Source organism: Coregonus lavaretus (genome assembly GCF_964263955.1).
Source record: "Coregonus lavaretus genome assembly, chromosome: 16".
NCBI classification, from domain to species: domain Eukaryota; kingdom Metazoa; phylum Chordata; class Actinopteri; order Salmoniformes; family Salmonidae; genus Coregonus; species Coregonus lavaretus.
Window position 1 is genome coordinate 22132983 of NC_140003.1, and position 23696 is coordinate 22156678.

Below are 23696 nucleotides of genomic sequence, written 5' to 3' on the forward strand. Positions count from 1 at the left end.
ATGAGCAACCCCAGGGTTAGGTGAGACGTGATCTCTGACCCCTGACCCTGTGACCGTCACCTGACCCCTGGTCTCTCTCCTCCCCCTCCCCCTCACTCCCCACCCACACCTCTCTCTCTCTCGCTGTTCTGTTTTGTTTGAACCTTACCCACCGCTTTGTGTTGCCACTCTCCCTCACTCCCGATTTTAGCTTGTCTAGACACTGCTCAGTGTAGTGCTGTGTTGGTTTGGGATGCATCCCAATACTCTAGCACCGCTTCCTTTCCAGGGCTCTGTGTCTCTCTCTCTCATTGACCTTCAAGGGCTAGAGCTGAACCCTGCTAATCAGGTCTAACCCCTCTCTTCCTGTGTATGATGTAACTTCCTGTAGCTACAGTACCAGTGAGGAGATCCAGGAAGTTCGCAGTAAGAGTGACCCCATCACTATGCTGAAGGAACGAGTGCTGTCCAACAACATGGCTACTGTGGAGGAGATAAAGGTACACATACCTTCACCAACACACACACACACACACACACACACACACACACAAACACACACACACACACACACACACACACACACACACACACACACAAACACATACACACACAGGTGGTTCAAGTACTCCAATAAATGTTATATTTTTTCTTCCTTCCCTTCTTTCTTTTCTTCCTTCCGTCCTTCCTCCCTCCCTACAGAATATAGATGTAGAGATCAGGAAGGTGATCAAGGATGTGGCCCAGTTTGCGATCTCTGTCCCTGAGCCGCCATTGGACGAGCTTTGCAACCACATATTCACCAACGAACCGCACATGGAGGTCAAACTAAAGTCTGTCAGCTAGACACAAACACACACACACACCAAACTACAATCCATCAGCTACACATTCCCTCTGACCCTTTGATACACCAACCCATGCGGGAAAGTCTACTCCTCCTCTCCTCTTCTCCTACTCTCATTCCCTTCTCTCATTATTTCTCAAAACGCACAATAGGTGATGAGATCGTGACCCTGTAGGTCAGAGTTCAGTCTGTAGCAGCATTCCAAACCAGTTCATTACCTCTGATCCTGTGATGTCACTGGGATTCATTCACAATGTACTACATAGCGTATAATATGTAGTTTTATGTCAGAGTTGGTGTGTATTCTCATCATACTGAGGGATCTATCTGTGAATGGGAGGTGAATTGCATTGGGCAGGCTTTTGTTCCAGCCCAGCACTAGTGTAACTGGTGTGAAATGGCTAGCTAGTTAGCGGTGCGCGCTAGTAGCATTTCAATCGGTGACGTCACTCGCTCTGAGACCTTGAAGTAGTTGTTTCCCTTGCTCTGCAAGGGCCACGGCTTTTGTGGAGCGATGGGTAACGGTGCTTCGAGGGTGACTGTTGTCGATGTGTAAAGAGGGTCCCTGGTTCAAGCCCAGGTAGGGGCGAGGAGAGGGACGGAAGGAACACTGTTACACTAGCACACCTGATTCAACATATCAACCTCTCATCAAGACATTGATAAGCTGTATCAGGTGTGTTAATGTTGATACAGTATGTAACTTACAAAGCTTGCACACCCTCTGGCTTGGGGGGTCTGGGTTAAACCAAGTGTGTCATGAAAAGCGCTTAAAATAAAATGCATTATTTATTATTGTGTTTGTTGTTTGTTTCTGATGACACTGGAGAGGTCTGTGTGCATGAGGGCTAATAATGTACCATGCCAGGTAGGTAAGTGCATTTTTCCTGCTCCCTGCATCACCACAAATCTCAAAATTGACTAGTCATAATTAGTGCTTATAACTAGTGTTTATATATACAGTATTTATATACAGTGGAGATCAGTGGTGTCGTGGAGGGTAAACGCAGTTTACACACCTTTTTTATTTTGTAAGAGGGTTTACCCACCTTTAGTGGAAAAATTCATTGAAGTATAGGGAGAGTTGCTTTATTCACCACGGATGGCAGAGTTTACATCAATGGTAGAGATCATGTTTTAAGATTGTGAGGTTTCAAGATGAGGATAGCTGAGATCATGTTCACACACAACACTCTCTCGCTCTCTCTTTAGAGATGCTGTCTTGGTAACTTTCTCTATCTCCAGTGCACTCATTTATCAACCGTGTGTACATTTCTTACTAAATTCTGCCATACGTGGGGATTCTAGGATGTGTGTGCGCCACAAAATATTAGGATTTATCAAACTGTCGCACGCAATACATAGGCATGTTTTCTTTGATATATCAGAGCCATATTATATTTGTGCGCTCGTGAACTAGCGCTACAACCCGGCTTGGAAAACGCCCTCCATTTACCTTTTATGGTAACAAAGAAACGCCCTCACTTGTTGTATGAAATGCATGCCGCCTATAGTGAGTACCAATTTATTGAACAATTTAAAAGTAAATGCTGCCTGCAGCCCACACTTCTATGCAAAAAAATAATAATTGTTGTTCAATATTTTGTTTATCAATACATGATTGCGTTTCTATCTCCTGCCTTAGTATAGGCTCTAAGATTAAATAGGCTATACTGTCATAGGCTACTGGTCTATTTACTTTCGAACATGGTTGGCTATTGAATGAGCAATTCATAAATGGTAGACTAATATTTGTCGTGGAGTGGGAATAAACCAGTCATGTCTGAAAAGGAAAGACATGCCCTGCAATATGATTATGATTTAGGCCTATATAATAAAAGTAAAATAAATATATTAGGCAACATGCTGCTATGCGATCTAATTACCAACGACAAATGCATCTGTTTATCATTAGGCCCAGGGACGGCCTGTTCAATAGGGCGATATGGGCGACGCACTGCCAAACGGGAAAAGGAAGGGATTTTTTTTCTAATCAATTATATCACGGCAACAGTAGTTATCAGTGTTGTAATCTATACGTCTGATCTGCCACAGTGCCACACTGCCACTAAATGTCGAATCAGGCTAAAGTCGTGCTTCAAATGGCTCCACCCCCTTTTGGGGCGATTTCAGTCAGATTGAAAATCGCCCAGAACTTCTGTCATAGACTCCCATGTAAAATCTATTTTTTTCAAATTTCAGAGCCTTCAATACAATCTCAATGGGTGTCTGTGGGCTTGCACTTACGCGCTTTCGTCATACGTTACGTAACCATGAACGTAACTGAGAAAAGAGTGGATTGTTTGAAAGAAGTTCCTTTTTGTCGGCGAACAAATGAAGATAAATTGGCAACGAAACAATTAGGACCTCCCAGACCAAATTTAATAATTCAACAGGTTTCTACTAAAGGCGGAAAGTCCTACACCCGAGGATTTTCCAAAAATTGGTACGAACGAAAAAAGACATTGCCACTCACTCAACTGGATGAGGAGGGATACAGGCTAGCTGTCCGCCGCCACAACGATGAGGTTAGTGTTGATAATCACAAGTTTACTGGATGTGGATATGGTGTAATAAAGGCAGTTTATTCAGAGGTAAATATATCTGGAATCGCGTTCACGGACCCGTTCGTCAAACTCTTAGGGAGCTATAAATTAAGCCCCATTACTTACCATATCAGATAAGAGAAATTGCTGCAGCTACATATATTTTACATCCTGGCCCTACATAGTTCACTATTTGCATCACTTACCAAAATATTACATGTGGTCATATATGCTTGGAAAGTGGAGATGCCATAGAACGTCAAAAAAGTAAACATTGCTGGAGACACATTGCCGTTTTGGAGAAGACATCGCGTTTGCTAGCGAAGAGATTTGTTGTGGCAAATGAACTTGGGCTGGGAATTGCCAGGAACCTCACGATAAGATATATGCATCAGCATTGCGAGTCTCATGATTCTATACGTATTGCGATTCGATACTGTGATTTTATTGCGCACCATATGTCTGTTGCAGAGGGATCAGAAAGCCATGAGAACGAGTTTTGATCAGTCATGGAAATAAAAGTGCTGAAAACAAATTGGCTCCCAATGTGAAAAGATTGAGAACAAGCTATGAAGGAACAATAATGGTGTTTTGGTGCAGGTACAGCCAACTAGCGCTAAAATATTGCGATATTGTCAATACAGTATATCGTAAAGTATCACTATGTAACTCGATTTCTTTCACCCCAATCCCTCAAATTAACGGTAAATAACTGAATTGTTTGCCCCACATTTAGCTAAGATGATTAGCTAGCCAGCTAAAATGTTTTAGTTAGTTAGCAGTCGCATCTACAATAGTTTACTGTCAATAACATGTCTCCAAAAATGACGTGGTGTCTCCAATTGTGTTGACATTTTACAATTGCAATGCGCATCCATGAGTATCCACTTTCTGTAGCTCAGCTGGTAGAGCATGGTGCTTGTAACGCCAAGGTAGTGGGTTCGATCCCCGGGACCACCCATACACAAAAATGTATGCACGCATGACTGTAAGTCGCTTTGGATAAAAGCGTCTGCTAAATGGCATATTATTATTATTATTATTATTATTATTATTATCTGAAGAGAGCCCCGAAACATTGTGTGCAGACATTTTATGCAATAAATGAAGTAGGTTCAATCTAGTAGTTCTGATCTTCTGATTGGTCCTGATGAGTTGGGCGAGGTCCCCTGCAGGCTACTGTCACTGTTGCATTGGCTCTGAGTCGGGTTCTCTGTCTTCAAATGTTCAGCCTAAGAGAGGGGATTTTTGTGTGTGTGTGTGTGTTTAACAGTGATGATGTGTGTGTGTGTGTGTTTGTGTGTGTGTGTGTCCTCAGAGCAAGAACTCGTGAGTTGGAAGAACTGAGAGGCCTATGGCGTGGGTGTTGTCCTTGGCCACCTGCTGACAAGGCTGACAAGATAGGACCCTTTTGTCCATTGTTATTGGATAGGAACAGAACTTATAACCAGCTCCTGACCTAAATAGATCTTAGCACAACATTTTACTCAACATATCATATTCCATATTCACTATAACAAATATATTTACTACGACATTAGCAAGAACCGCCACATCCTCAGCCGGCTAATCCAGTGTGTGAAGTTTTGCGGAGTGTTTGAGTTAGCTTTGCGAGGCAAAGATGAAACTGAGGGCTCCACCAACCCTGGTAAGCCAACACTTTTGAGATCAGTCAATAAATGCTTCTGGTATTGACTTATATGCTGCCCCTGTCTTCATGTTGTTGCTGGACATATCTTTTTTTAAATGTGTGTAGGTCACCTAAATCATCAGAAAAATTGCCCCTCCTGAGAATTTTTTCAGGAGCCGCCACTGATTAGGCCTATGTTTTAATTATGACTTTGTGGCTGTGGAAGCTAGTGATGACCAACTCTGAAGTCACCCCATTGAAGTTCAAATGTAAAATGGTTAAAGTAAGGGTAAAGATTAGGGTTAGTTATGGGTTATGGTTAAGGTCAGGGTTAGGGTTAGGGTAGGGAGAAGCACAAGTCAATTGTCCTCTCAGAGCATGTAGTCCGTTTGAAATGTAAGCTCCACCCTCACCATTGAGGCAACCAATCACATCATTTCTGCCTAGGGGGCAGATCTGCCTCCAGAACAAGATTCATGTATAAAAACGCTTACCTGCCTCTGGCGGGGATGGTGGTGCTGCCTGCAGGTCTTTTGACCTCACCCTCTCACCGTCCCCCCCTACTCACAAGGCAGGCAATACGCTTGACCTCATCTTTACTAGATGCTGTTCTTCTACTAATCTCACTGCAACTCCCCTCCAAGTCTCCGACCACTACTTTGTATCCTTTTCTCTCTCCCTCTCCTCCAACACTACTCACTCTGCCCCTACACAGATGGTAATGCGCCGTCGCAACCTTCGCTCTCTCTCTCCCGCTACTCTCTCCTCTTCCATCCTATCATCTCTTCCCTCTGCTCAATCCTTCTCCCTCCAATCTCCTGATTCTGCCTCCTCAACCCTCCTCTCCTCCCTTTCTGCATCCGTTGACTCTCTATGTCCCCTATCCTCCCGGCCGGCTCGGTCCTCCCCTCCAGCTCCGTGGCTTGATGACTCATTGCGAGCTCACAGAACAGAGCTCCGGGCAGCTGAGCGGAAATGGAAGAAAACTAGACTCCCTGCAGACCTGGCATCTTTTCACTCCCTCCTCTCTACATTTTCTTCATCTGTTTCTGCTGCTAAGGCCACTTTCTACCACTCTAAATTCCAAGCATCCGCCTCTAACCCTAGGAAGCTCTTTGCCACATTCTCCTCCCTGCAGATCCTCCTCTCCACCCTCTCCGAGCTGGGCATCTCTGGCGCGGCTCACTCTTGGATTGCGTCCTACCTGACCGGTCGCTCCTACCAAGTGGCGTGGCGAGAAGCTGTCTCCGCACCACGTGCTCTCACCACTGGTGTCCCCCAGGGCTCAGTTCTAGGCCCTCTCCTATTCTCGCTATACACCAAGTCACTTGGCTCTGTCATATCCTCACATGGCCTCTCCTATCATTGCTACGCTGACGACACACAACTAATCTTCTCCTTTCCCCCTTCTGATAACCAGGTGGCGAATCGCATCTCTGCATGTCTGGCAGACATATCAGTATGGATGACGGATCACCACCTCAAGCTGAACCTCGGCAAGACGGAGCTGCTCTTCCTCCCGGGGAAGGACTGCCCGTTCCATGATCTCGCCATCACGGTTGACAACTCCGTTGTGTCCTCCTCCCAGAGTGCGAAGAGCCTTGGCGTGACCCTGGACAACACCCTGTCGTTCTCCGCTAACATCAAGGCGGTGACCCGATCCTGTAGGTTCATGCTCTACAACATTCGGAGAGTACGACCCTGCCTTACACAGGAAGCGGCACAGGTCCTAATCCAGGCACTTGTCATCTCCCGTCTGGATTACTGCAACTCGCTGTTGGCTGGGCTCCCTGCCTGTGCCATTAAACCCCTACAACTCATCCAGAATGCCGCAGCCCGTCTGGTGTTCAACCTTCCCAAGTTCTCTCACGTCACCCCGCTCCTCCGCACACTCCACTGGCTTCCAGTTGAAGCTCGCATCTGCTACAAGACCATGGTGCTTGCCTACGGAGCTGTGAGGGGAACGGCACCTCCGTACCTTCAGGCTCTGATCAGTCCCTACACCCAAACGAGGGCACTGCGTTCATCCACCTCTGGCCTGCTGGCTTCCCTACCTCTGCGGAAGCATTGTTCCCGCTCAGCCCAGTCAAAACTGTTCGCTGCTCTGGCACCCCAATGGTGGAACAAGCTCCCTCACGACGCCAGGACAGCGGAGTCACTCACCACCTTCCGGAGACATTTGAAACCCCACCTCTTTAAGAAATACCTGGGATAGGATAAAGTAATCCTTCTACCCCCCCCCCCCCCCCCCCCAAAAAAAAATACATAAATAAATAAATAAATTGTAAAGTGGTTATCCCACTGGCTATAAGGTGAATGCACCTATTTGTAAGTCGCTCTGGATAAGAGCGTCTGCTAAATGACGTAAATGTAAATGTAAATGTGGTGTTTGAGTTGAATTTCCCAGACGTCGCCTGGCGCAAGGCTGCTCTTATCAATAACAACACTCAGCTGAATAGGGGCTGGATACCCTTTCATCCTGACCCACACTTACAGTATATATTACACTACACACAAATAAACACATGCACGCATGCATGCACGCACAGACACAAATGCAGAGTGTGAACACTATGCCTAGTGCTGGCCTCTGATACATCTAACAGCTGTGTGTGTGTCCATGGTGGTCAGTACCATCTGCTCGGGGTGGGTGTGAGAGAGGAGCCCCAGGTGGAAGAGTCTTTAAGTGGGGCTGATCTGGAGTGTCTCTACCCTGCTACTGTCTGAAGTGGTGCTCACCTACATGGAGACACAATGGTGTGAATGGAGTGGAGTGTGTGTGTGTGTGTGTGTGTGTGTGTGTGTGAGTGCCTAGGCATGCTTTTGTTTGTTTGTTTGTTCATGTGTGTAAGGGTGGTGGATACATGGTATCCATGTTAGAATTAAGTGTAATTGTACTTATTCTCTTGACCCAGGTCGGATGCTGTTATTGGCTGGGCTGCGAGGCTCCTCCCCCAGTCATCGTTTGATGTAGGAACAGATCCACCCCCACAACCCCTTTAGTCAAGTCAGCAGGACCACTTCCTGAAGCTCAGCTCCACCTTGCACATGCTCAGACACTACCCAGACACAACTGCACAGACATACAGGTTCCTGGACAGGGCAAGTATGGTTGACTGAAGGTTACTGCTGCTTCCTAAAGCAGCCATATAAAAATAGCGTACCTCTGTATTAGAAGTGTTATTAAGTGTGTGGGCTGTGTGTTGTCTACAGGGCTGGGAACAGTGTGTGTGTCTGGATATGAATGAGTTCTACCTGGGTCTGATAACAGAGAAGGAGACACGCAGAGCCTGGAACCATTCGATGCGTTTGAGTTGAGTTACTCTAATCTAAGTAGTCCTGCAGTCTACTTTTGTTTCAACTCGCTAGCCATCAACCTCCCCATCAAAGATATACACTACACTGTCACACAAAAAAAGTATTTTGACCATCTTTCCAATGTCCCTGTTTCTATGTATTTCAGGAGTGGCACCAGAAGTGTTCTCACTACTTCATCCTCTCTGCCTCTAGAGGCTCTCTAACCAGCCTCGCTCTGCTCAGCCACCCAACACGTATGTTGGTACCCACACTGTAGTTACAATGTACCTATCATGTTTTTGTCTCATACAGTGTGGCTAGTCTTTTGTCTGCTGCTGTTTGACATCAGTGGCGATTTTAGCATGTAAATCTTGTTGTGGCAAAAAAAAGAAAAGTGGGATGCATGCCAGCAAAGCCACTACACAACACAACACAACACTAAACAATATATTAATTGCACTATAACGGTGACAAATGGTGCCCACAAACTGTTAGGGCCTAAATAAAGCTGTCCCAACAGCAGAGTCCCAACAGCAGACCCAACACCTTACCGCTGCTACACCTGGCTATCAGCGGAGCCTTGTCTGGCAGCGACACAGTTCATTCAGTCTCATTTACTGCCTTTAAAAAAAACATTGCTGATATGGCTGACTTGCTTAAACAAATGTGGTTTCTACTGACAATTGAGATGTACAAACTATGGCATAAGGGGACGACAAGCAGATAAGAGGCAATCCGTAATTTCGATTAAGACATAAATGAGCGAGCTAGAACGGATGTAGTCAATATAACTATTTGTTCAGCACTTTTGAAATGTACAGCGACAGAATTCAGAACATGGGCCGTTCTTACAGTGTTCTCCCTGTATACCAAGTCAGAACCGTAGGATAAAAAAGGGGGCATATAAGCAGACAATGAAAGCTCTTACAATATTCAATGATTACATTTCTCAAAACAGGTTATAGGCTACATGTGCACCACCCAGTCAGAACAGTAGGTGAAATTTAGAGGTGAAAATATACCAAATTATTAGGGTGAGGCACATGGGCTACTAACAGCTTACTACACAACATACACTTAGTATTACTTTCTTAGCTACGGTATACAAATCTTCCTGGCATATTACATCATTTATGCAGCAGCATACAATACATTTTTGGACTCACCTTGTTGTGCTGTGCTCACTTGAACAGGAAGGTACGCGACGGTCCTTCGAAGCAAATTTTGTCATCAAACTTTGTCATCAAAGTCTGGCATTCTCTGGATTTATGGTGCTTTCAAGACTACTGGGAACTCGAAAGAAGAAAAAAGTTGAATCATGATGACGTCAGTGATTTTCAGGTCGTAGCTCTAGAAAGAGGCCCGAGTTCCGGACTTACAATTGGATAAAAGTTCAAAACGTATTTTCTCAGTCGTAGCTCGTTTTTCCCGAGTTCCCAGTTGTCTTGAACTCACTAAAGTCCGATTTTGCAGTTCCGAGTTAACAGTTGTTTTGAGCGCGGCATAAATCATGCTTCAGTGACAGTACAGCCAATGTTGAAAGTTTATAATTTTAAACTAGGAAAAGAGACCCTTAATCTTAGACTTGGGACCACACAGCCACCACTGAATAGCAGGCTAATGATTGCTTTGCCATGCTTGCAGTTAGCCACTGATTCCTTCCAAACCACTAATTGTTGAATTTGCGATTTCCAACTTGTTGTGTAATGTTTATGTCCAATGGCCGATGAGCAGCGATACGTTTTATCTATAATTTCTCTTCATTATTTCTCTTCAAATGACAAGGATTAAAAAGGATTTGCCAGTAGATTGTCGACTTGATTCATGATGATGACTGCTAGCTAAGATTTTGAAAGTATGATGTTGACATGATCAGTCCAGTCAAAGCTACTGTAGATATAACGTGATTTGACATCTTTTTATCTGTGGCCAATGACCTTGAGCCTTCTTGGATGGGCACTTCTAATGTAACTCTATAGCAGCACCCAAGGGGCTTGAATTTTCTAGCTCTACCCTTAGACTTGGCGGTGACAGAACACTGAGCCAATCACGGCGCAACGCTCCGTATTTTCTGCTGGCTTGCCCCACCACAGAAAGCACTGAGCTAGGCTGAAACACCTACATTTTGGAGCTGCCTTACTCAAGAAAACAAAAAAGAGACCATGTTTGTATGCGGCTTTATTAACTCAATTATATATATATATTTTTTACATTGTTTGCAAACTGATATGTGACACGTATTAATGCCCCCCCCCCAAAAAAAAACTTTTATTTTTGCAAAAAATGTGGGGCTCAAAACAGGTGGGGCTCTGCCCCACGTGCCCTGAATGATGGGTCGCCATTGTTTGACATTCATTTCCCCCTCAGGGATTAATAAAGTATCTATGTAATACATAGATTTTAGTGCCACTTAAAGTAAACGGTAACCATTTATTCTTCCATTCTGTCTTTTCATTTATTGAACACTAATGCCAGTATCATCACAGAGAATACTGGATGTCTGACGTGTCCTCTCCTGTGTCTACCCCCCATAGTGTCTCCCATCCCTCACCTGAAGCTGGTGCTGAGCCGCCTCCCCTGGCTGTGAGACCCCTGGGTGGTTGAGCTGTGTGTGGAGGGTTTGGGGGGTGGACTCTATGCCCCTGGGTCCTGGGCTGGTGCTGCTCAGTGGGCATTCAGGCTTGGGGGTAGAGAGGCTACTACAGCCAGTGTCCTCATCAGAGTCAAGGGTGGCTGGAGATGTGCCTGGGTGAAGTCATCCACTGACTGGCGTAAGAGGGCTCAATGGATTTGGTCAATGGTACTATTAGGGCACTGAGTTTTACAGCAAAAAAACTAAAAAAAAATTCTGACCATGAAAAATTCTGGGCTCTAGGTATAGGCTATAGAGGCCGGAATTTTTATTTTATTTTAATGTAATTAAAAAATAAAGAAAAAATTATGGGGGTAGATCAGCTTTAATATTGCAGATAGATTGTAACTTCCATCAATGTAATTGTCTGCATCACTTCCAATCCCCCATATGTTTTTCTTTTCTCGCAAATATATATACAATATATATATATACACATACATACACATACATACATATATACACATACATATACATTTCCTTTTTAAAAAGCTTATACATACTATATAAATTTTATGGACACAATCAATTTTACAATAATTCTATTTTGTTTGTTTTTACTCCTGAACTTCCTCTAACCTCAACCTCTCCGATCATTTTCATGATGGCCATCCGGTTTGCTTCTATATGCCATATCTTTCTAACTGTGCTCTTTCACAAAAGCTCTCAACCTATAACGTATATACTTATTATGGACACAGTATGCTTACATTATTAGTTATCTTGTTGTTATTAGTTGTTGTTAGTTGTTATTAGTCCCATCCTTCAACTCAATTCAACACCACCCATCTATCTCTTAACACCATCCATATTGGATTTCTATTTGCCATATATTTTTCAACTGTACTGTGATGTTTTACAAAAGTTCTGAACCTTTCTATTCTCATTGTTTTTACAGATTGTAAATTGAAAATATATTTTTTTGCTAAAAGTATTATTATATTATTGATCGATTGACTATGACTTTTCAGATCACCCAGTAATGCTATCTGCAGGGTTAGCTCCAGGTAAATATTGCAATCCTTTAGCCATTCCTGGACCTGTGTCCAAAAACAAGCTACAAATGGACAGTACCAAAACAAATGATCTAATGATTCTGTCTCTTCGCAACAAAATCTGCAGAGCTGGGAAGATTGTATCCCCCATATAAATAACATTGCATATCAGTTCATAAACACTATGCCATGGGCTCGGTACGTCAAAAATCTCTTCCCAAATATTTTGCAATCTATATGGGACGGCTGTCAATCCTTTGGTCCTTAAATGAAACTGGTATACTTTGTTATTTATCACAGTTTTCTTTAACCAATTATGTTCTTTAATGCAAGGCCGACAGACAAGTTCCTTACATTATCCCCCTTCCACTTTCCTCTTCCATTTTTGCGGTAATGCTGCAATTATTTGGTTGTAATTTTGTGTAGAGCAGACATTTCCATATGTTTTGTTAGCTGCATGTGCGACATAACTCCACCAGTCCTACCGATGATATCATTTACGAAGATTATACCTTTTTTAAATATTTTGTTCAAAAAAAGAGGTTTTTTATCAATTTGAGTTTAACCACAATATTTGTTGCATTATTTGTTCTGTTGTTTCTGGAGGATTCAATTGAAATTGCAACCAACTTTCTATGGCTTGTTTTAGAAATAGTGATATTTGGGAGATGATTTCTTTTTCAAATAACTGAAAGTGTGAGGTTGTAATCTGAATAAAGGGAAAAAGGCCATTCTTGAACATTGGGTGAGCCAATCTTACTAATTTGCTAGAGAACCAGTGTGGATTTAAGTATAACTTTTGTATGACTGAAGCTTTTAGTGATAGGTCTAATGCTTTAATATTTAATAATTTATGTCCTCCTAATTCATATTCATTATATAAATAGGCCCGTTTAATTTTGACTGGCTTGCCGTTCCAAATAAAATTGAATATTTTTTTCTCATATAATTAAAAAAACTGTTCGCTAGGCGTAGGCAAGACCATAAGCAAATAGGTAAACTGGGATAATACTAAAGAGTTAATCAAGGTGATTTTTTCACAAATTGACAGGTATTTACCTTTCCATGGTAGCAAAATCTTATCTATTTTTGCTAACTTTCTATTAAAATTTGAGATCATTTATTTCATTTGGGATATGTATTCCGAGTATATCCACATTTTATTGGTAAACTTTTTTATTGGTAAACTTTTTAGTGATCCAATACGTAATATAGTACATTTATCATAATTTGGTTGTAATCCAGAGAGGTTAGAAAATATATCTAGATCCTCTATGAGGCTGTGGAGGGATTCAAGTTGTGGATTTAAAAGAAAACATGAATCATCAGTGTACAAAGACACCTTTGTTTTTAAGCCCTGGATTTCTAATCCTTTGATATTATTGTTGGATCTGATTTTAATAGCTAACATCTCGATGGCCATAATGAATAGATATGCCGATAGTGGACAACCTTGTTTCACTCCTCTTGACAGTTTAAAACTTTCTGAGAAATAGCCATTATTTACTATTTTACACCTAGGGTTACTATACATGATATTAACCCTGTCATGAACCCTGCATCCTGAGTCGGTTCCTGCCTGTGTTGCCATTTTTCTGCTCGGAATCTCCAGTTTCCTGAGGGTTCGTGAACGCTCCCGGCCTGGTTGCCGGGCGACGTTGCTAGGCGGGAGATCTCCCGATTAACCGCACATGCATCTCATCAGCGGTCTGCACACCTGGTCCTGATCTTCACCCTTCTTAAGCCCTGACCTGACATCCATTCCCTGCCGGATCGTTAGCCATGAACATCAATCTCCCAGAACCTTCACCCAACCCCTGCCTGGTTGTCGGCGGCTGCCGAGCCATTCTTGGATCTACCACTGCACCTCCACCAACTCATCTCCGCCGTCCGCTCTGTCCCCTGGATTATTCTACATCATTTTTTGAATCTGTTAAATAAATACTCACCTTCGTTTCAACTCACCTTGTCCTGGTCTGCTTCTGGGTTCTGGCTTAGTAAACCGTGACAGAACGATCCGGCCCGAAATGAACCCAGCGGACCTGGACTCTGTTCGCCATGCCATTACCCATCAGGAGAAGATGTTGGGACAACATAGCACGGCGCTACAGGAGATAGCTTTGTCCGTTCGGAACTTTTCTACCAGTCTGACGAAGATCCAGGCTCAGCTCAGTTTGCCGGTGGAGAATCCACGACCGGTTTCACCCATCTCGCCTGCCGCTTCTGGAGCTGTGCCCTTCCGTGAGCCCAAGGTTCCGACGCCTGATAAATATGAGGGGGAGTTGGGAAGATGCCGTTCTTTCCTTATGCAGTGTGGATTAGTGTTCGATCTACAGCCCCACTCTTATGCCACAGACAAGGCTAGGATAGCCTTTGTCATTGAGTTGCTGCGTGGTCGAGCTCTGGAGTGGGCTTCAGCCGTTTGGGAACAACAGGACACCTGCATGGCCTCATACCAGGAGTTCACGGCCGAGATGAGGAAGCTATTTGACCATCCCGTCCGAGGTATGGACGCAGCTAGGCGCCTGTTTTCGCTTCGCCAAGGAACTCGCAGCGTTGCCGACTTCGTGATCGAGTTCAGGACTTTGGCTGTGGAGAGTGGGTGGAATGAGGAGTCTCTGCAAGCAGCCTTTTACCAGGGGCTGTCGGAGCAGCTCAAGGATGAGTTGATCTCCTATCCGGAGCCTAGTGACCTGGACAGCTTGGTAGCCTTGTCTATTCGGGTGGATAACCAAGTTCGAGAGAGAAGGAGGGAGAAGCAATGGGGCCCGTCCACTTGTTCCCGGCGGTCGTCAAACTGCTCGGCTCGCTAAAGTTGGGAGGACTTTTAGCGAGCCAGTTTCAACCTCTCAATACCTCTGTCAGACCCCGTTTCCCGGCTACCCTCATGAACAGGAATCAGAGTCTAGCGATTAACGCTTTCGTCGATTCAGGTGCCGATGGAAGCTTTATTGATGCCGAAGTGGTGGAACAGCTGGGGCTTTCCAAGGAGCGATTACCGGAAGCCATTGAAGCTACCACTCTGAACGGCAGTAGTCTGGCACGTATCACGATGAGGACTGAACCGGTTAAGATGCTGTTGTCAGGGAATCATTCTGAGGTGATCTCATTCTTCATTCTGCCTTCTTCCCATGTTCCTCTGGTCCTTGGATACCCCTGGCTGAAAGAACACAATCCCCCGTTCGATTGGGTGACTGGCAAGGTAACTAGTTGGAGCCTTGAGTGTCATGCTAACTGCCTCAAGACTGCCTGTTCCCATTCTGTTCCCAGTCAGGTGATTGAGGCTAGACCCCCAGATTTGTCCCTGGTTCCCGAGACATATCACGATTTGGGGGAAGTGTTCAGTAAGCAGAGGGCTCTGTCACTCCCTCCCCACCGACCATATGACTGTGCCATAAACCTGTTCCCTGGAGCTGTCTATCCCAAGGGACGGTTATACAGCATCTCCCAACCTGAACGTGAGGCTTTGGAGACCTACATCAAGGAGTCCCTAGCGGCTGGTCTCATTCGTCCCTCATCATCACCCCTGGGGGCAGGATTCTTCTTTGTGGGTAAGAAGGATGGCTCTCTTCGACCGTGTATTGATTATCGGGGGTTGAATGATATCACGGTCAAGAACAAGTGTCCCCTGCCCTTGATGAGCTCTGCCTTCGACTCCTTACAGGGTGCTACTGTGTTCACCAAGCTAGACCTACGCAATGCGTATCACCTGGTCCGGATCAGAGAGGGGGACGAGTGGCTGACGGGTTTCAATACACCGATGGGTCACTTCGAGTATCAGGTGATGCCGTTTGGACTGACCAATGCTCCAGCAGTGTTCCAGAGTATGGTGAATGACGTCCTGAGAGATATGATCGGTCTCTTTGTGTTTGTTTACCTGGATGACATTCTTATCTTCTCGAAGGAACCTTCCAGCCACGTCCAGCATGTCAGGCAGGTTCTGCAGCGATTGTTGGAGAATCGCCTGTTCGTGAAGGCCGAGAAGTGCGAATTTCACGCCCACACTACATCCTTCCTCGGGTACATCATCTCCAGGGGAGAGATTAGGATGGACCAGGAGAAGGTTAGGGCGGTTCTGGAATGGGCCCAGCCCGGTACGAGATTGCAGCTCCAGAGGTTTCTGGGGTTTGCGAATTTCTATTGCAGATTCATCCGGGATTACAGCCGTGTGGCCGCTCCTTTAACTGCCCTGACTTCCAGTACCAGGACCTTCAGTTGGAACCCTGAGGCGGACCGAGCGTTCCTGGATTTGAAGAGGCGATTCACCAACGCACCGATTCTCTCTCAACCTGACACGGCCCGTCAGTTCGTCGTGGAAGTGGATGCGTCTGATGTGGGGGTTGGCGCCATCCTGTCCCAGCGATGCTCCACTGACGGGAAACTCCATCCCTGCGCCTACTACTCTCGTCGTCTTTCGTCTGCGGAGAGGAACTACGATGTGGGTAACCGGGAGCTTCTCGCGGTGAAGCTTGCCTTGGAGGAGTGGCGCCACTGGTTGGAGGGGGCGGAGCAACCGTTTATTGTCTGGACCGACCACAAGAATCTTGCTTACGTGCAATCGGCTAGACGTCTCAACTCCCGTCAGGCCAGGTGGGCTTTGTTTTTCGGACGCTTTAATTTTTCCCTGACGTTCCGACCTGGGTCTAAGAACGGCAAGGCGGACGCCTTGTCCCGGATGTTCTCCAAGACGGAGGAGAGTGGGGCCAAGACCGAGACGATTCTTCCCCGGAACTGTGTCGTGGGAGCAGTTATGTGGAGGATTGAGGAGGAGGTTATGGCGGCCCTTCGGACGCAGCCCGGTCCCGGTAACGGTCCACCCGGTCGTTTGTTTGTACCTGAGTCGGTTCGTTCTGCTGTCCTCCAATGGTCCCACGCCAGCAAGATGGCTTGTCACCCTGGCGTGGCCCGGACGATGGCGTTACTTCGCAGACGATTTTGGTGGCCGGCCATGGGAGAAGATACTCGGAGGTTTGTTGCTGCCTGTCCAGTGTGTGCGCAGAATAAGAGTGCCAACCGGCCCAGCTCTGGACTACTTCACCCCCTCCCTATTCCCCGGCGACCATGGTCGCATCTGGCCCTGGACTTTGTCACTGGGTTGCCCTCTTCTGAGGGGAACACGGTCATTCTGACTATCGTGGACAGATTCAGCAAGTTCGCCCACTTTGTGCCCATTTCCAAGCTTCCCTCGGCCTCTGAGACGTCCGAGATCCTGGTTAGGGAGGTTTTCAGGGTCCACGGGTTGCCCAGTGACATAGTTTCCGACCGTGGCCCTCAGTTTACCTCTGCTGTCTGGAAGTCTTTCTGTTTGGCCATTGGAGCTACAGTCAGTCTCACATCTGGTTTTCACCCCCAATCTAATGGTCAGGCAGAGAGAGCCAACCAGAAGATGGAATTCACGCTACGCTGCCTTGTCTCCTCCAACCCCACCTCCTGGGTCTCTCAGTTGCCTTGGGTTGAGTATGCCCACAATACTCTCCCTACATCTGCCACTGGGATGTCTCCCTTCCAGTGCCTGTATGGCTACCAACCTCCCTTGTTTCCTTCTCAGGAGAAGGATCTCTCAGTGCCCTCTGTTCAGGCCCACATTCGTCGTTGCCACCGGACCTGGCATCGGGCCAGAAAGGCCCTCCTTAGAGTTTCTGACCGGTATCAGCTCCAGGCGAATCATCGCCGGATTCCCGCCCCCACCTATACCATCGGAGATAGGGTCTGGTTGGCCACACGGGATCTTCCTCTGCGGACTGAGTCTAAGAAACTGTCACCGAAGTTCATTGGTCCGTTTGTGGTGGAGAAGGTGATCAATCCTGTTGCGGTCCGACTCAAGTTACCTAGAACGCTCAGAGTCCATCCCACCTTTCATGTCTCCTGCCTCAAGCCTGTTCTCCTCAGTCCTCTGTTACCCCCTCCGCCTCCTCCTCCTCCCCCTCGGATGATCGGAGGTGGTCCTGCCTACACGGTGCGCCGCATTATGGATTCCAGACGGCGGGGCCGGGGTTTCCAGTATCTCGTGGACTGGGAGGGGTATGGTCCTGAAGAGAGGAGTTGGATTCCTCGGCAACAGATCCTTGATGCTAACCTCCTTCGTGACTTCTACCGCCTCCATCCTGGCGCTCCGGGTAGTCCGCCCGGTGGCGTTCGTCGGAGGGGGGGTACTGTCATGAACCCTGCATCCTGAGTCGGTTCCTGCCTGTGTTGCCATTTTTCTGCTCGGAATCTCCAGTTTCCTGAGGGTTCGTGAACGCTCCCGGCCTGGTTGCCGGGCGACGTTGCTAGGCGGGAGATCTCCCGATTAACCGCACCTGCATCTCATCAGCGGTCTGCACACCTGGTCCTGATCTTCACCCTTCTTAAGCCCTGACCTGACATCCATTCCCTGCCGGATCGTTAGCCATGAACATCAATCTCCCGGAACCTTCACCCAACCCCTGCCTGGTTGTCGGCGGCTGCTCCGCCGTCCGCTCTGTCCCCTGGATTATTCTACATCATTTTTTGAATCTGTTAAATAAATACTCACCTTCGTTTCAACTCACCTTGTCCTGGTCTGCTTCTGGGTTCTGGCTTAGTAAACCGTGACAAACCCATTTTATAAGAGATTCTCCAAAATGGAAATGCTCCAGGCATTTATATATAAACCTCAGTCGCCTTTTCGAAGTCTGCTATGAATAGCAGGCCTGGATTCTCAGATTTTTCATAGTGTTCTATTGTTTCCAGTACTTGCCTTATATTATCTCCAATGTATCTTCCATGTAAAAAACCTGTCTGATTAGAATGAATAATGTCCGACAATACCTTTTCAATTCTATGAGCTATACATTTTGCAAGAATTTTTGCATCACAACACTGAAGTGTAAGGGGCCTCCAATTTTTTTAATGGACTGGATCTTTGTATTTTCCACTTGTATCCTGTTTCAGTAATAATGAAATCAGACCTTCTTGAGTGTCTGATAATCTACCATTTACATAGGAGTGGTTAAAACATGCTAATAACGGTCCTCTGAGTATATCCAACTGGTATGCCATCCAACCTGGCGTTTTCCTGGACTTAAAGTCTTTAATTGCATTCAGAAGTTCCTCCTCTGTAATTTCACCTTCATATGGGTCTTTCTGTACGGCTGTTAATTTTACATTATCAATAGAAAAAAATCTCTACAATTAGCTTCAGTTAGAGGAGATGGAGACAACTGAAACAAAAACATATACTTAAAGTATTTTGTTTCCTCCTTCAAAATATAATTTGGTGAATCATGGGTGACTCCGTCATTTGTAACCAGTTTCAGTAAATTCTTTTTGGTAGCATTCCTATGCTGAAGATTAAAAAATAATTTGGTGCATTTTTCCCCATATGCTTTATTTTATAATATATTACACTTGATCTTTCTTGAATACGTTTCTCCATTTATTTTTGTTCTTCCTCTAATTTATTCTGAGCCTCTATGTTACAGTTTTTATTGCTATCTATCTGTTCTGTTAGATCTTCTATTTCCTTTGTTAGTATGGACTCTGACCTAAATTGCTTTTGTTTTCGAGATGAGTACTGAATTGCATGGCCTCTAAAGGCACATTTAAAGGTGTCCCATACAATAAGGGGATTTGCTGTACCTATGTTATGTCAGAAAAAATCAGTTATAAATTCCTCTGTCCTAGTTAAAAACAAGTTATCATCCAATAGGCTTTGATTAAATTTCCAATATCCTCGCCCACGTGGAAATTCAGTAAGAGTAATGTATATGCCAATTATATGATGGTCCGACCGCATTCTGTCCCCTATCAACACTTTTTAAACTTTTGGTGCCAACGAGAATGACATAAGAAAGAAGTCAAGACGACTAGCTTGATTGAGTCTCCGCCATGTATATCTCACTAGATCAGGATATTTAAGCCTCCATATATCTACTAGTTCTAATGTATCCATGACATTCATGATTTCCCTAAGAGCATGAGGGTGATTGTTTGTAGTGTGATTTCCTTTACGGTCCATTGAGCTATTTAAAACGGTATTATAATCTCCCACCATAATAATAGAGTCTTGAATAGCTTTCAGGGTTGATAATTTATTATATATATATTGTCAAAGAAGTGTGGATCATCATTATTTGGTCCGTAAAGGTTAATGAGACATATCTGTTTATGGTCCAATAACATATTTAAAATAATCCATCTACCTTGCGTATCTTTTTGGACAATTTGCACATTCGGATCGAAATTACTGTTAATTAATATCATCACCCCTTTTGAGTTTCTTTGCCCATGGGAGAAGTATATTTCGCCCCCCCATTCCTTTATCCACGCAACTTCATCTAGAATTGTTGAATGAGTTTCCTGTAAACAATAGATATTATATTCCTTCTCTTTGAGCCATGTAAATATTGTTATTCTTTTGTTATTATCTGCTAAGCCATTACAATTATAACTGGCTATACTTATTTCACCATGTACCATAATGAGATACAAGTTTCAAAACTATTTATCTGTTTGTAAATTGACCCATAAAAAATACCATAGTGATTGAGTGTCCATATAGCTGTACCATGATATTTGCATTGCTACTAAGTATCCCTCCAATTGTTCTCCACTAATTCCCCCGCTAAAGCCCCTCCCCGTCCCAAGTTGGGCCGTCATCCCAGTGATCGGCATACCACTCCCGTCCCTCCGGATCCCTAGGGCCCCGAGAGGCCAGGACCCATCGGAGTTGTTCCTGGTCAGGTTCTGTTCTCCTCCCAGGTATCCGACTGTATCACACAGTAACATCTGTGCCTGGGTGGGGACCTGTGGTGTTTAGTGGCTGCTCCTCCCCACTCAACCCAATCAGAACCCTCCTCAGAGTGACCTATGACAATGTGACCTGCCTGACCCCGTTGCCCATGACAACCAGGCCTCAGTGAGGTTCTCCTTGAAGGAGATGAACTGTAGTGGCAACCCGCCTCAACCAAGATGGAGGCACACTGACCATGGGTGAGTACTCTTAAACACTGATCTTAATGGTCCAATGCAGCCATTTTTATCTCAATATCAAATAATTTCTGGGTAACCTTACTGTGATTGTTTTCAGTTAAAATTGACAAAAATAAACAAAAATCGTTTTTTAGCAAAGACCAATTTCTCAAGCAAGAATTCTGCTAGGACTGTCTGGGAGTGGTCTGAGTGGGGAGGGGAAAACTGAAAACTAGCGGTTATTGGCAGAGGTCTGGAACTCTCTTTCTTATTGGTCTATTAACTGATGTCACCAGGAAGGCCAAAACTATTTTCAAACAGCTCTTACACTAAAAGGGCATTACCCACTGGGCACAGACGTCAACGTCTATTCCACATTGGTTCAACGTAATTTCATTGAAATGACGTGGAAAGAACGTTGATTCAACCAGTGTGTGCCCACTTGGTATCATCATTTTCACAAATTCACAGTGTTATTCTACCCTCATTGTGTGGAAATATACACTAGAAGTCAAACGTTTGGACAGACCTAGTCATTCAAGGGTTTTTCTTTATTTTTACTATTTTTTACATTGTAGAATAATAGTGAAGACATCAAAACTATGAAATAACCCATATGGAATCATGTAGTAAACAAAAAAGTGTTAAACAAATCAAAATATATTTTATATTTGAGATTCTTCAAATAGCCGCCCTTTGCCTTGATGACAGCTTTGCACACTCTTGGCATTCTCTCAACCAGCTTCACCTGGAATGCTTTTCCAACAGTCTTGAAGGAGTTCCCACATATGCTGAGCACTTGTTGGCTGCTTTTCCTTCACTCTGCGGTCCGACTCATCCCAAACCATCTCAATTGGGTTGAGGTCGGGGGATTGTGGAGGCCAGGTCATCTGATGCAGCACTCCAACACTCTCCTTCTTGGTCAAATAGCCCTTACACAGCCTGGAGGTGTGTTGTGTCATTGTCCTGTTGAAAAACAAATGATAGTCCCACTAAGCCCAAACCAGATGGGATGGCATATCACTGTAGAATCCTGTGGCAGCCATGCTGGTTAAGTGTGCCTTGAATTCTAAATAAATCACAGACAGTGTCATCAGCAAAGCACCCCCACACCATAACACCTCCTCCTCCATGCTTTACGGTGGGAAATACACATGCGGAGATCATCCGTTCACCCACACCGCGTCTCACAAAGACACGGCGGTTGGAACCAAAAATCTCCAATTTGAACTCTAGACCAAAGGACAAATTTCCACCAGTCTAATGTCCATTGCTCGTGTTTCTTGGCCCAAGCAGGTCTCTTCTTCTTATTGGTGTCCTTTAGTAGTGGTTTCTTTGCAGCAATTCGACCATAAAGGCCTGATTCACACTGTCCCCTCTGAACAGTTGATGTTGAGATGTGTCTGTTACTTGAACTCTGTGAAGCATTTATTTGGGCTGCAATTTCTGAGGCTGGTAACTCTAATGAACCTATCCTCTACAGCACAGGATACTCTGGGGCTGCACTGGGTGATGCCCACTTCCTGTGTCTTGATGGCCAGCGTTGGACTGAGGTGTTTTTTTTACTCTGCTGTTCATTATATTATTACCTCCTGCATTGCCCAGCTGTGGGGAACATACACCAAATAAATACAATATCACAGAACTTTGACTGTGTTTTTGCAGAAACCTATAGAGGGCGCCGCACCTGAGCCTCGCTTCTCCCATTCAGCCTGTCCATATGAAGGAGGGGTGGTGATCTATGCAGGGTTGGGTAGAGGAAGTGTTCCACTGGGGGATACAGTCCTACTGAGGCCCACCACCACAGGCTTCTGTTGGGAGAGACTACAGCTCCAACCCACTATAGTGCCCAGATGTGGAGCTTCAACAACTCAGATACAGAAAAACACAGTCTAGTGGCTGATTCCTGATTGAACAGTATCATGTTACTTTGTGTTTTGCATATTGTTTAACATTGAGTGAGTTCATGGATAGAGAAGTTGTTTCAGACACTGTAGTCATCCTCTAAATGTGCCCAGGATATTGTGCTGCTAAATCAAAGGGTTGTTTTAACACGGGCACCATCCTCCATTCTTTCCAAATATTCCCAATGTGCCCATGTGATTGGTGATCGGCTGATGTTGGTGGGAGGGGTTTGGCTTCAGGACTCGGGCGTGCCAGGGGTTTCGGTTACAGACCTGACCACAGGGGGCAGTGTGGAGTTCAGCCTGGACACTGAGTAGGCTTTGACCTGTTATATTACATCCATGTTTTCACTGTAGTGCACACAAGGTCACAGACAACACAAACAAAATTGATTCAATGTACACACACACTGTACATTGAATACATAAAATAAATACACAAAATAGATTAACTGAGTGCCAACTGCCATCTCTCTCTGCCCTCCCCTTCTAGTCTGCTGTACCCTGGCCTCTTATGCTGCACTCCTTCTGCTCAGAGCTCCTGGGTGACTCTGATCGGTCAACAACAATGGCTCTGATTGGTGGTGGAGGAAACTGCTTCTCAGTTGGGACTCATCACAACCCTCACCCCATCACTGTAGACCTGAAACCTGTTCTATGACTATGAGACATGGTCGCTAGAAGTATTCTTTGTGAGGACATTTTTGTAAAGTATCGACTTAGTAATGGAAAGCTGGGTCAACTTCTGGCACTGGAGCGCATATGTAGAAGTTGATGTCCCTTTGGCCTGTATCAGTTCAGGGTCATGCATTTTAGACAAAAGAATGCACCTGCTACCTTCCGTCTCCACACATTCACTGACACAGACACACAGAAAGGCCAACATTTTCAGATCTGCTTACCAGACAACTTTTTATTTCAGGAGAGAGACCTCA

The 23696-nt window shown here is 45.1% G+C and overlaps 1 pseudogene across 1 annotated transcript; it reads left to right on the plus strand.

Annotated features, from left to right (window-relative positions):
- Window positions 1-23422, plus strand: LOC311143434 (tRNA wybutosine-synthesizing protein 4-like; annotated as a pseudogene). Its single transcript has 11 exons — window positions 1-20; window positions 371-479; window positions 682-816; window positions 7634-7759; window positions 7918-8104; window positions 8216-8316; window positions 8466-8553; window positions 10834-10882; window positions 22341-22410; window positions 22876-23073; window positions 23255-23422. The product of its transcript is annotated as a tRNA wybutosine-synthesizing protein 4-like (transcript).
- Window positions 23423-23696: the final 274 nt, after the last annotated feature.